The sequence below is a fragment of the Galeopterus variegatus genome, unplaced genomic scaffold (assembly GCF_000696425.1).
Source record: "Galeopterus variegatus unplaced genomic scaffold, G_variegatus-3.0.2 Scaffold1363, whole genome shotgun sequence".
NCBI classification, from domain to species: domain Eukaryota; kingdom Metazoa; phylum Chordata; class Mammalia; order Dermoptera; family Cynocephalidae; genus Galeopterus; species Galeopterus variegatus.
Genome location: NW_007727474.1, coordinates 395734 through 408748, shown reverse-complemented (window position 1 = coordinate 408748; position 13015 = coordinate 395734). Strand labels below are relative to the sequence as shown.

The window sequence follows — 13015 nt, the reverse complement described above, 5'->3', positions numbered from 1 at the left end:
CAGCCCCTAACAGCTTTTTCATCTTGAAACCTTTTAGAAATATCAGCTCTAAGGAGAGTTATGTTGCGTTTTCACAACAGGCATAGAGCAATTAATATATCTGGTATTTATCCCCTGGTTTAGATGAAATTACCCCACAAACTAACTCTGAAATTTTAGGTCCCTAAAGTGCAAAGCCCATGTCAAACTAAAATACTACATAACAGCACCCAACACAAAACTTTTGAAGCACTGAATGCTTTCTGATATGTAACTAGATTATCCTCAGTATATTTCAGTTTTCTGGTTTAGTACAACTATCAAAATGAAGAATCTAAAAAAAGAACAAGACTAACTCAAGTCACTGCCAAAATAAGCTACCAATATTATCTGCCTTATTAGTTTGGAGAACAGAAGGCTATAAACTTCTCCTTCCCACTCCTATACCTTTGAATATAATATACTTTTAATACTAGTAACATAATTTTGATTCATTATACCTCTCTGTAATCTACAGAAAGGAATGCAAAGTCAAGGTCAGGAATCATGGTCATCTTTGAGCTTAACACATTATGTCTTACAAAACTTGCTCCACAAATGTTTGTTGAAATAAATTATTGACTTAACAAGAAAAGGCAATTGGTAGTTTGGCATATATTAATAAATATAATTAATCTTGCAGCTTAAAATAAAATAACCATGTACTAGCACATCTGAAAAAAGACAATTCCAAATAAATTGTATGATTAATGATTTTCAGAGACACAAATAAGGAAAACACGCAAGATATATCAAGTCAACTCACTCATCTTAGCTATGTCTGAGCTGAACAGAATATATGTCTATTTCTTAAAATGGATAGGTTTTTATCCTTACCAATGGGGGATTCTGGAGTTAGCCCCATGCTTTGAAGCAAAGCTTCAGCTTCTCTTCTTTTTTTTTCAAGATCTGATTCTTCTTGCACAGGAGCAACAGCTTCCTTCTTCTGATCAGTCTAAAATTTTTAAGTTAAAAACTTAAGTTTACATATGGTATAAAACATTTCTGTTTGCCACAAAAAAAAAGTATTTTAAATAATGTGCTAATACCTTCAGGGGGTGAACTTAGTTTTGAATACAGATTAAATTCCTTTTTTATAGTCATTAAATGAAAATCATTCTCAATTGAGTTCTAATAAATAATCTGCAAATGATATGCACTAAATTGATACATTTTTATATGTAATCAGAGTTTCCACAAAAATTTTCCTAACAGATAAATTTAAAAAGTACAGTCAACTTCAAATTATCCACAGTATAAAATTGCTATCCATGGTCAGGAGTTATGGAAACTTCCACCTAGCGGCACAAAAGCTTAGATATAAATATCATGACACTATGAAAAAAATAAGGTGGAATTATTTAAGCAGTAACAAATTTTAAGTAAAAGGACATTTTGATTTACTGATAAAGTATGAGTACCTCAAACTTCTCTATAAAATCTTCGTTTCATTTATGTGACTTTTATACAGAGAATGTCAAAAATTCTTCTAGAGAACGTTTTTTATTTTTATTTTTTAAATACAGGTCTTATTTGTATAACAACAACACATGGTTGGGTTTGGTAAAATTAAAACTTGTTCTGCATAGCACAAACATTTTTTGTTATGATGATTTTTGCCAGTTTTTATTTCAGCCATTTACAATTTGAGCAGACTCTTCTAGTTAAACTAGATAAACCACAATACTCAGATCATTCAAAACATCTCAAGTAAAATTTAAGCTTTCAAGGAAAAAGTTTAATATATATACACCTCAAATGTCTATGTCAACCAGATGATATTACTCATACAATATCTAGAGTGAATTTTGTTAGTTATAATATTCTATGATACCATTTTAACTTAAAGTCATCAGAAAATTTCGTCAAAATAGGCTGTATTAACAAGCTGACACTTCACTGTGTATAACGGTATATTAGTAGATTCACTTCTTAGTACCACTGGATCATCTCTTTTAATAGCTTGTTAATATAGCCTATTTTATAAACTTTAAATGAGATATTAATCATGTAACAGCTATCCCTTAGAGGCCACTTACGCCACTTATGGCCATCCTTAGAAAACAAAAATCTAATCTGCTCTCAGCTTGACGGGTGTAAGGCTATAGACAGTACTTTGGAATGGCTCTGCTAGTCAGAATTATGCTTCTATCAGATAGCTTTTTAATCAAATAGCTAATGTAAAGCTCCAAACCTCTTATAATAGAGTATCACAGAAAGGTTCAGAATAAACTAGCAAATTCTTCAATTACAAGGTTTTACAGCATCACAGCAATGCTGTACATAAATTGTACCTTCAATTTTTCTGCTACTGATTATTCTCTTAATCCCTAAGAGATGTCTAGATAGGTAGGTTACTATTTAGACTACCACATACAAAAACTAAGTACTAAAGTCACACTTAGGACAAACTTTCTTTCACTGGCCATTTAAAACGTATCTGTGGTAAAAGTATACAAAGCTGTCTAAAGAGTTTCCATACAGATAAATGTATATTTCAATGCAGGAACAAGCAAAATATCTCCAGCTCAGGTCAATGTATATGATGCCCAAAATCAGAAGAGAGAAGTACGTGGTCGATCTTTATGGTACTAACAAACCTACTACTTAGTAAAAATATTTCAATGACTAACTCATGATAAAAGAGATAAAAGCAAATCCTCAAATCAATTAAATCATCTATGATATACATTTCTGTTTGCTATTTATATTATTCATTCAGACAAATTATTAGGGTTTCAGACCAGCAAAATACTGATATAAATAAGTTCAAAGTCCAAACTAAATTATCATATATGCTATATCTTTTACATATTACAATGCAGATTACAATGAGATTACAAAGAGCTACTACAATGCAGATGCCTCTTACCTTACATTACAAATGTATTCCTAGAAGACTAAATATGTAAATTGAACTTTTATAAATCAAATCATAGAAATGGCATCAATCTATACGAAATATTTTTATTCAGTAAAAAATAAGTTATATTTTAATTTACCAATTAAGATTCACTTACTGTGCCATATTTGCAGTCACAACTGCTCGATTTTTAACTATTCCAAAATTATTACATAAAGGTATAAGTACTTGAAATAAAACCCAACTATATTATGTTGTTTATTTTTCAAAATCAAACATACTTCTTTTTTTTTCCTTTCTTCTTCTTTTCGCTTCTTTTCCTCTCTGATTTGGGCCAACCGCTGCTTCTTACGTTCCAACTCAGCCTTTAATTCACTTTTGTCCGACATGTTTGTGACCTTAAGTAGCATACAATTATTTACAATAATTATTACATAGGTAAAATCAGCACACTTTTAAAAAAATTAGTGTTCCTAGAAGATTACTGTCCCAAGAGGCCATGTAGTTCAATGCTATCTAAAGAAAGCATATAAACTCTTGCTTTTAAAATAATAAAAGCATATATATAAAACTAAGACTTGAGAAAAATTATAAACAAACATACATAAGAAATAAATATTAGCCAGAGCTGAGCAGAGTAGCTAGTACATAGTAAATGCTTTAATGTTCACATGCCCAAATTTAACACAATGTCTCAATGTTTTTTTGATGACAACATATTAAGGCACTGGAGATAAAGGTCAAAACTGGCTCTTAAAACAGAGGACATGGGTTGGCATTAAGAATCTCATAAGCTATTACACAAATCACTATTACCAGAGTTTACATTCATTCTTAGAAGCTTGATAAAAACAATATGAGGTCAAACAGAAAATTCCTGTAAATTCTAAATTTACACGGAAGTGGTAATAGACAAGAAAAACACAAAAGTTACCATTATTAACTATCAAATCAAATGATTTTTATTTCTCCACAATAACATTTTACCTGTTCCTCTTATGGCACTTTTAGTACAATTATTTACAAATACACCTGAAATGCTTCCTATTAGACTATAACCTACTTGAAATCAGGAACTGTGTTTCAGTCATTTTTGTTGCCTTCACAGCATCCAGCACATTAACCTTAACATTAAATTGATATTGGATAAATGAATGGGTAAGACAGAATTAGAAACAAAGCTTCAAAAAACAATTACATAAACACTACTTCATTCTCAGTTTCAGAAACAAGAAATGAACTGGGATTTTTTTGAATTGAAAAAGTAGCTTAGGGGCTGAGCATAAGGCAGGAGCCAGGAACTCCTAACCTTCTCCATATTATTGATTTATTACATAATGATCAAACTCTCTCAAATGTCTCTGTACAACCGAAGTATTAAATGCTTCATATCAAGAAAACTGGTAGGATAACGTCTGGAAAACTGTATTTATAAGCCATCTCCGAAAAAGCACAATTATTAAATCTCAATAAAGTCAGTCAAGACGAAAAATCCATCTACAATAAATGCATAAAGGAAATCTCAGCTGCGATACTCCATAAAAACTGAGTTGCTAATTTTTAAGAATACAAAAATGGTGAAAAGTTGACATGGCAGACCCTCAAACATACATACAATATCTACCAAGATTCATCTGAACAAAGTATAAAAGAAAACAAGAGAATATGTTTTTTACTCCGCCCTTTCTACACCTCTAAAAAGCTTCACACTAATGGCTGTTGAAGAGAACTTCCATATATAACTCTGTATGCTAGGCTAAACATTATTTCTTGCTCAGCGTCAACTGTAAAATAGATACACGAATACCAACTGATATTAGTTAAAGTAAGCACACTTTTAGTTTTAGTCAAACCCTAACAACAAAATTTGACCGGTTGAACTACAGCTGGCAGGCCGTCTCATCCTCACAGAGGCCGGAGCATGACCATGACTGACATGCTCACTTTCTTAAAACTCCAGGGAAGAGAAAGTCTAGTTTTGTGCTACAACCTTCACGTTCGGGGATTTTCCAACACACACAAGGTGAGGGGAAACACTATCAACGCAAGAAATAACGATCTTCAATTGTAAAGTGGGACAAGGCGAAAAGGAATCACTTTCTCCCCTGTCCATGCTAGGGCGCCCGAAGGAAGGGGCCAGTGAGCGCCGGACAAGCCTCAAGGCTCCCTTGGTCGTTTTTGGAGGGTCAGAAAGGGAAAGGAGTGTACTCCTCTCCCTGGGCCGCCCTGAGTCACCGCACCTGGCTCCCGGTGCCTCTCCTACCTAAAGCCGGGCCGAGCGACGCTGTTAGCAGAGACTGCCAGCCGCCCTTCGAGCCCCGACGTGGGACACAGTAGGCAGGAGAGCCTTTGGAGAAGAACAGTCAACCCACCTGTCAGGTGGCGGGATGAGAAAGAGTCCTCCCGCCCTTAACTTCCCGGTAACGATCCTTACTTAAGCCTCCAACGCCAACTGTCGCCTCCACTAGCTCCGCAGTTTCCCGATGCACACAAAGAGGGATGGGCGGCGGCTGCTACGGCGAGAGCCCAGGGACAAATATCTTCACCGGAACGAGGTCGCTCCCAGAAATAAGAGGTGGGGCCCTGCTGCGGGAAATTGCAGCCCCTCCGTGACTTACCCGTTGTCAAGCAGAAGCCGATAAATGAGACAAAAAGCCCAGCTAGTCCAGGGGCCCGAAATGTGTCAGCCTTGCCAAAAGCTGGAAAACTACAGCTAATATCTTCGGACCGGATGTGCAACTACCGCTCTCGCCGTACAAATTGACACAGCCTGGAAGAACTACAAGCCCCGGCAAGAAGGAAAACCTGCGCACGGCCAGCAATGCATTCTGGGAGTCGTGGTCACTGGTCGTCGCAAGGTATGCTGGGATATGTAGTGTGTCGTAGCCTTTTGGTTTCCCACTTAGAGGCCTTCTTCCTTCAGTATTCGGATGAGAAGCTCCACTTTAATGTATTCTCGTCCGTTGGTTAGTGCTCACAATATTGTATGTGCCATATCTTAAGATCTTTGATTCAACATTAGAAGAATTTTAAGAAGGGCTATTATCCAATGATGAACCTGTGAATTACACTGCACATTTGGAGAAAACTACTTTTTAGGTTTTAGAAAAAATGCCTTATAGAGGCTTATGCAAAAATCTACATAAAAATGTTAATTGGCATAGCAAATAATTTTCTCTAATATTTTGTTGCAGTGTGGAAGCATTTTGGTTTTCTCTCTAAAGAATTTTTGGAAAGAGAATTTCATACTATTGGAATCTAAACCAAGCAAGAATGGTTTCCATAGTTGGTAGATTTTTAATATACAAAGAAAGCAAAAGTTACTGGAATATGTATTCATCAAAAATGTATGGGTTGATACACATTTTTTAAAAGTTTATTTAAATAATTTAAAGCATTATTTGGCAAGAATTAAAGCTAACGCCAAAGCAATATCTTTCCTGTGCTCTAGAAAACTGACAGGAAGCATATTGCCCAAGACTAGTATTAACCTTTAGGATTCAAATTCTAAGTCCTTGGGCATGTGGTCTTTTCCCTATTTTTCCCTGCCTATGCACAAATAAATAAATATCTCAGAAATGAATTTGAGAAAGAAAACCCTTGAAATTCTAAGACTTTTTTCTACAACCTAAAATTTCAAAGAGCTATATAACTACACCAACGTTTTGTTTTCTTTCTTCTTTCCTAATATTTAGTTTTCATTTATTCATTTGAAAAAAATGTTATTAATTGCCTATCATGAGCCGAGAACGGTGCTGGGTATTGTATATAAGAGCTACAATGCACATCTCTCTTTTTAAGGGGGAAAGACAGGGCACTCAGTTCAACTAAATATTATGATGGGATTAAATAAGGAAGTGATAGAAACAATCTGCAAAAGAAAACTTTCAGAAGGAGGTGATTTCAGGGCTAAGCCTTTAATTCTGGAAGGTTAAGTAGAAAAAACCAAGCAAAGAAGGTGCAGAAAGGTGCCTTGGTAAAGGAAAGAATATGGTCAATTACAGAGGTGTGAAAGCATGGAATACTGGAGAACCTGTAAGCTAAGACAAGAGCTGGGGAATGAAGCCGTAAACGGGCAAAGTCACACAACACAGTTTAGATTTAGTTCTACAGATGATGTGAATTCACTGACAAATTTTAAGTAGGATTATGGTATGATACGTTTTGCATTTTAGATAGTTGACCTTTCATAGTGGTCTGGAAAAAGGTTAATGTGCTGGTTATTTTCTGTTTGTCCCTCAGATTCATTTCCTGCCCTTCTCTGCCAATCTCTATGCTTCTGGAGGTTGACCTCAGCTTCTTTAAGGACTGCCTGGTGGTTAGGTTTGACCTAAGAGAGGCCTAGGCAAGGATATCAGAAGGCAGGTAGAAAGTGAAGTTGGGGCATTAATTCCCCACTCCTTTCCTCTTTGATGTCACATCTCCAGCCATAGCCTCATCCCTTTATGACTATAGCTCCTTCCAGGTGACCCTTCTTCCATGGCTCTAGTTTTAACTGGTCTTTGGTAACTATTGTCTCTCTTTGTCTCTTTAGCACCTCCTCTGTAGCTAGTCTCTGAGTGTCTCACCATCTCTTGTTTGCTCCCTCACCGCTGCTTACTCCTCTGTAACTGGCCCTTTCGATAAAGTATTTTTATTTGAACTATCTTGGGTGAATTCTGTTTCTTGCTTAGACCCTTACTGATACAGCTTGCTTGGGAGAATGAGAGATGGAGAGAAGAGGCAGGGTAGAGACTAGAGGCTGGGCACTCTTCTGTAACTGGCCCTTTCGATAAAGTATTTTTATTTGAACTATCTTGGGTGAATTCTGTTTCTTGCTTAGACCCTTACTGTTACAGCTTGCTTGGGAGAATGAGAGATGGAGAGAAGAGGCAGGGTAGAGACTAGAGGCTGGGAATGCAGTTGGAAGAATTTTAATGGGGCCGGAAATTAGAAGTGCATGAACTCATGCATTATCAGTTTGAATTAAGTAAAGCAGATGGGTTAGAGAAATGTTAAGATTATGTAAAACTTTTACAGTAATAAATCAGATTAGTTACACAAACTTACCTTCCCAATAAAAACTACTAAAAATGCTAGATAAAATACCTTTCTTCATGCTTCAGTGAGGACAAAAGAAGGTGGGAATCGGAGGGCATTTCCTTAACCTGGTGAACTTTCACAGCCTTGTAGGGTCAGAGCACAAGTGACAAAGCCCAAGCCCTCTGCTAGACTGGATTTCAAAAGGACACTTCCCAGTAAATCCTTGATGTAAGAAATTCACCACCATACCCCTTCCCCTAAGAAAATTGCTCAATAACCTTGGCACTGAGTGGGATGGAAATGAGGCAAATCTCCCTCAAGAATTTGCAGTCACATTTGGGCGCTCACATGGATTTAAGACTGAAGCTGGGTGGTTCATAAAAGCACAGATTGAAAATCTGGTTTAAAGATATTACAGACTCGTCATGCACTCAAGTGCTGGGGAGAAGCAAACATGTATCATTTTTAGAGGAACCCATCCTTATCCTAGGCTTTGAAGAATTCTGCAAAGATAAATTTCAAGGAATAAGAGTTAAAAAATCACAATACACAATGAGGAAACAAGGCACCCAAAGCAAGAGCCAAACAAAACAACAGAAAGCAGAATAAGACCCACAGACTTAAGTTTTAGAATTATCAGACACAGTATAAGATAAATATCATTAACATGTTGAAAAAATAAAGAGAGGAACTAAAGTGTGAATAAAACAGCATATTAGAAAAAGAACCAACTATAAAGGCTGGCCAGTTAGCTCAGGTGGTTAGAGCATGTTGTTATAACACCAAGGTCAAGTGTTTAGATCACCTTAACCAGCCAGCCTTCAAAAAAAAAGAACTCACTATAACTTCTAGAAGTTACTAACATAATAACTGAAATAAAAAACTCAACAGGTGACTTCATTAGCTAAAGAAAACTAAGTACTGCCCTTACACCCAGGCAAGAGGGGCCTAGTCTTGGGCACTGCATTTTGGAGTCAGCTCTAGCCCTCATCCAGCCACAAAGAATGGTTAAAATTAAAGTCAAAGACTGGCCATATCCTTATCCAGACTCTTTGTGGCTGGATGAGGTCCAGAGTATCTCTCCTTTTAGACCACACTCCTGACACAAAGGACTCTGAAATTTCCAGCTTAAATGGCCCCAAACCTGCTTCCAGTGCCTTATGCAGACCTCTTGCCTAGGTCTGTCCCCCTCAGGCTAGACTCTACTCTCAGGGGTTGGCCAAGAAATGGCTCTGTGGGAGCTATGGAAGGAATTTGGATTTGTAGGTTGGATGTCTAAATGTATACAATGTCCCTTGTAGTGTGGTATGGATCTGAGGGTGGAAAGTGAGGGGTTTGGAATGTCAATTAGAAATGAACTATCCCAGGAGCTGGCCAGTTAGCTCAGTTGGTTAGAACATGGTGTTGTAACACCAAGGTCAAGAGTTCAGAAATAAACTCTCCCTTTGCCACTATATTACAGGGCAGAGCCTAGGTATCCAAAAATTTTAAATTTGAACCTGGCCTTTGTCAACATAGGAGGATGGACTATATTTTATTAATTTTTTGTTAGCTTGAGTCCTAACTTTTAAGTATATCAATATGGTATATGGCCTTCCATTTGTACTCTTGCCCAGGGTTCCGCAAATATTAGAGGCAGGTTTGGAAGAGAAAATTTGTGAATTGGAAGATCATACTAAAGAAATTATCCAGAATGTAATACAGAGACAAAATGATAATTTGTAAGAAAGATTTAGAGACAGGGAGGATAGAAGGAAGAGGTCTAATAAGCATCTAATGAAGATCTAGATTGGAAGTGGAAAGAGAATGGAACAGAAGCAATATCTGAAAAGAGAATTCTCCACAACTGGTAAAAATCACCAATCCACAGAGTTAAGAATTCCAATTAGTTTTTAAATAAGATAAGAGAAAGAAGACCTTGACACAGCAGAATGAAACTGTTTAAAAAAAACACACCCTAGAAATAATCCAAATGTCCATCAACTAGTGAATGAACGAAATTGTAATATATCTATACAATAGAATACTGCTAGCAACAGAGAGCAATGAGCTGTACTCACACATGCAATGACATGAATGAATCTTGAAAACATCATACTAAGTGAAAAACACCAGGCATAAATGACTACAGACTGTATGATTGCATTAATACGAAATTCTAGACAGGGCAAAATTACAGTGACAAAAAACAAATCGGTGGCTGCCTAGGGCTAAGATGAAGAGAGGGACTGACTGCCAATGGACAAGAGTGAACTTTTTGGAGTGATGGAAGTGTTTTGATTATTGTGGCTTTCCAGTAAGTTTTTATTTTTTGAAATTTTATTTATTTATTTGTTATTGGTTATGTATATTCATGAGATATGTGGTAAGTTTTTAAGTCAGGAAGTGTGAGACTTCCGACCTTGTTCTTTTTCAAGATTGTTTTGGCTATTTGGTTTCTCTTAAGATTTCATATGAATTTTAGGATGAATTTTTCTATTTCTGCAAAAGGAGCCTTTGGGATTTTGATAGGAATTGTATTGATTCTGTAGATTGCTTTGGGGAGTATTGCCATCTTAACAATATTAAGTCTTCCAATCCATGAACATTTATGTAGGCCTACTGTGATTTCTTTCAGCAATACTTTCGGTTTTCAGTGTGAAAGTCTTGATCTCCCTGGTTAAAATTATACCTAAATATTTTATTCTTTTTGGTGCTATTGTAAACAGAACTGTTTTATTAATTTCCTCTTTGGATTTTTTCATTGCTAGTGTATAAAAAGTTAACTAAGCTTTGTGTGTTGACCTTGTATCCTACAACTTCGCTAGATTCATTTATTAGCTCTAACAGGTTTTTTGTGGCTTCTTTAGGATTTTCTATGTATAAGATCATATCTTATATGTGCATAGAGATAGTTTTACTTCTTCTTTTCCAGTGGATGCCTTTTATTTCTTTTTCTGCCTAGAACATCCAGTACAATGTTGAATAGAAGTGGTGAAAAAAGGATCCTTACCTTGTTCCTGATCTTAGAGGGGGAAGTTTTCATCTTGAAACTACTGCTTTTTAAAAAGGCCAGAATACCCATCCTGTCATTTGAAGAGTAGCATAGGTTTTTCTATGTAGTCTGGGCTCTTTAACACCATGGAAACTCCTCTGCCATATTTTGCCCCTAGTTGGCCCGGGAAATTATGTCAGCTCTAGATTCCAGAAACTGAAGACTCCTGCTTTCAGGAAGAGAGCTGAAAATGGTAGGAAATCTATTTTCTATCTAGATAATCTACTTATTTCAGGAAGAGAGCTGAAAATGGTAGGAGATACATTTTCTATCTAGATAATCTAGATATTATCTGTAGTTTCCATCCACTTAATAGGGAATAATGAATACATGAAACCCTTTGACTAGTCTCTGTCTCCTATTGTCCAGAGATTTCTATCTCATTGTGATTAAAGATTCACTGGTGAGACAGGGAATGCATGCCTGTTTTTCAAATCCTAAAATCTGATTAAGTAAATTAAGGTACAGCCATAGAACACAGTACCATGGAGCCATTAAAATTAGCATGATAGTTCTCTATGTGTTGTTGGCAAATGAGCTCAAATATTAATAATTTTTAAAAAGTAAGGTATAGAACAACTTGTATAGAATGATTGCATTAGTGTAAAAAAGAAGAAGCATATATGTGTATACTATTTTGTAAGGACACACAAGAAGTGAGTAATATTTAATGTTTCTAGAGAAGAGAGTTAGAGATGTATTGGGGTTAAGAGTAAGAAGAAGACTTTCTCCTGTGGCCTATTTGAATTTTTTTAAAAAGATGTAAATATGTAACTAAAAAAACCCCAAAAAACAAAAAAAAGGTTTTGTTTTGTTTTTAACACTTTTCTGAAAACCCATCATCAGCATTGATTAGAAAGACTGCAATGGCTGAGAAAAGGTCAGCACTCCAGATACTACATAGTTCAAGGCACTATATCTTTCCTACTTAAGTTGAGAGGGCTGAGGAGGAGTCAGAGTAAGCATCAGTTCTGAAGAGTTTTTTGGAGAGGGGAGAATTTGCATTTTAAAATTTCTAAAATGGTTTGTAGAAGAGGGTAGAAATAGATACAATTGCATTTGTTTGAATAAATTCATATCTAGAATGACACGAGTTCAATATACCAACATATGGAAAATTTTGCAAAAGTAATATATTGATACTGCAGGATTTCATTTATATGGAACTCAAAAGTGGGCAAAGCTAGTCTACTGATATGTCAGAATAATAGTTATTGAGGTATAGGGGTATTGACTGGAGAGGGACATGAGGAGGTTTCTGGGGTGCTGGTAATGTTCTATATCTTGATCTGGTGGATGTTACCCCAATTTATGTAACTGTAAAAATTTCACTGAACTCTACCCTTAAGATGGGTCCTCGGTATCCTAGGGGATTGGTCCCAGGACCCTCATGGATGCTCAAGTTCCTTATATAAAATGGCATTGTATTTACAAATAACCTACCCACACCCTTCTGTATACTTTAAATCATCTCTAGATTACTTATAATACCTAATACAATGTAAATGCTATGTAAATAGTTGTATTTTTTTAGATTTGTATTACTTTGTATTGTTGTATTGTTATTTTTATTTTCAATCTACGGTTGGTTGTATTTGTGTATGCAGAATCCATGACCTTGTTCTTTTTCAAGATTGTTTTGGCTATTAGGTTTCTATCATAATTTAACAGCATTACTTTTCTATTATCCTTATTATTGTTCTAGTCTGTATTTTTCCCTTTGGAGTGTTTGTTGCATTATTAACTTAATATAGGTTTTTTCCTTTTCTTTTTTTCATTATTTCTTCTACTTGTCTTGATGCACATATTTTCTTTCTTAGTGTCAAAATAAGGTGATGGTGAATTATGAGTCCCTTCTGAGCTGCAAATACTTTTGTAATCTGGTAACCTTTGGCATGAAATACATATCCTGGTGAATGATGGAGCACTTAAGAGTGATTCACCACTGGGCATTACAGAAAATAGGCTGAGGAGCTCAAAAATTCAAGGCAACTTCCTTCTACTCAGCGTGGTGTATATACTGTACTCTCACTTTTCTACCCCCATTATGTGGTTAAGAGAGAGGAGATAATGATGGT

General features: G+C 35.9%; 1 long non-coding RNA gene across 1 annotated transcript; it reads right to left on the bottom strand.

Annotated features, from left to right (window-relative positions):
* Positions 1-861: 861 nt before the first annotated feature.
* LOC103593536 lies at positions 862-5387 on the bottom strand. The gene is made up of 3 exons (XR_550765.1): positions 5254-5387; positions 3163-3279; positions 862-973 (listed from the first exon to the last, which is right to left on the bottom strand). It is a non-coding gene; the product is annotated as an uncharacterized LOC103593536 (long non-coding RNA).
* Between the last annotated feature and the right edge of the window lie 7628 nt (positions 5388-13015).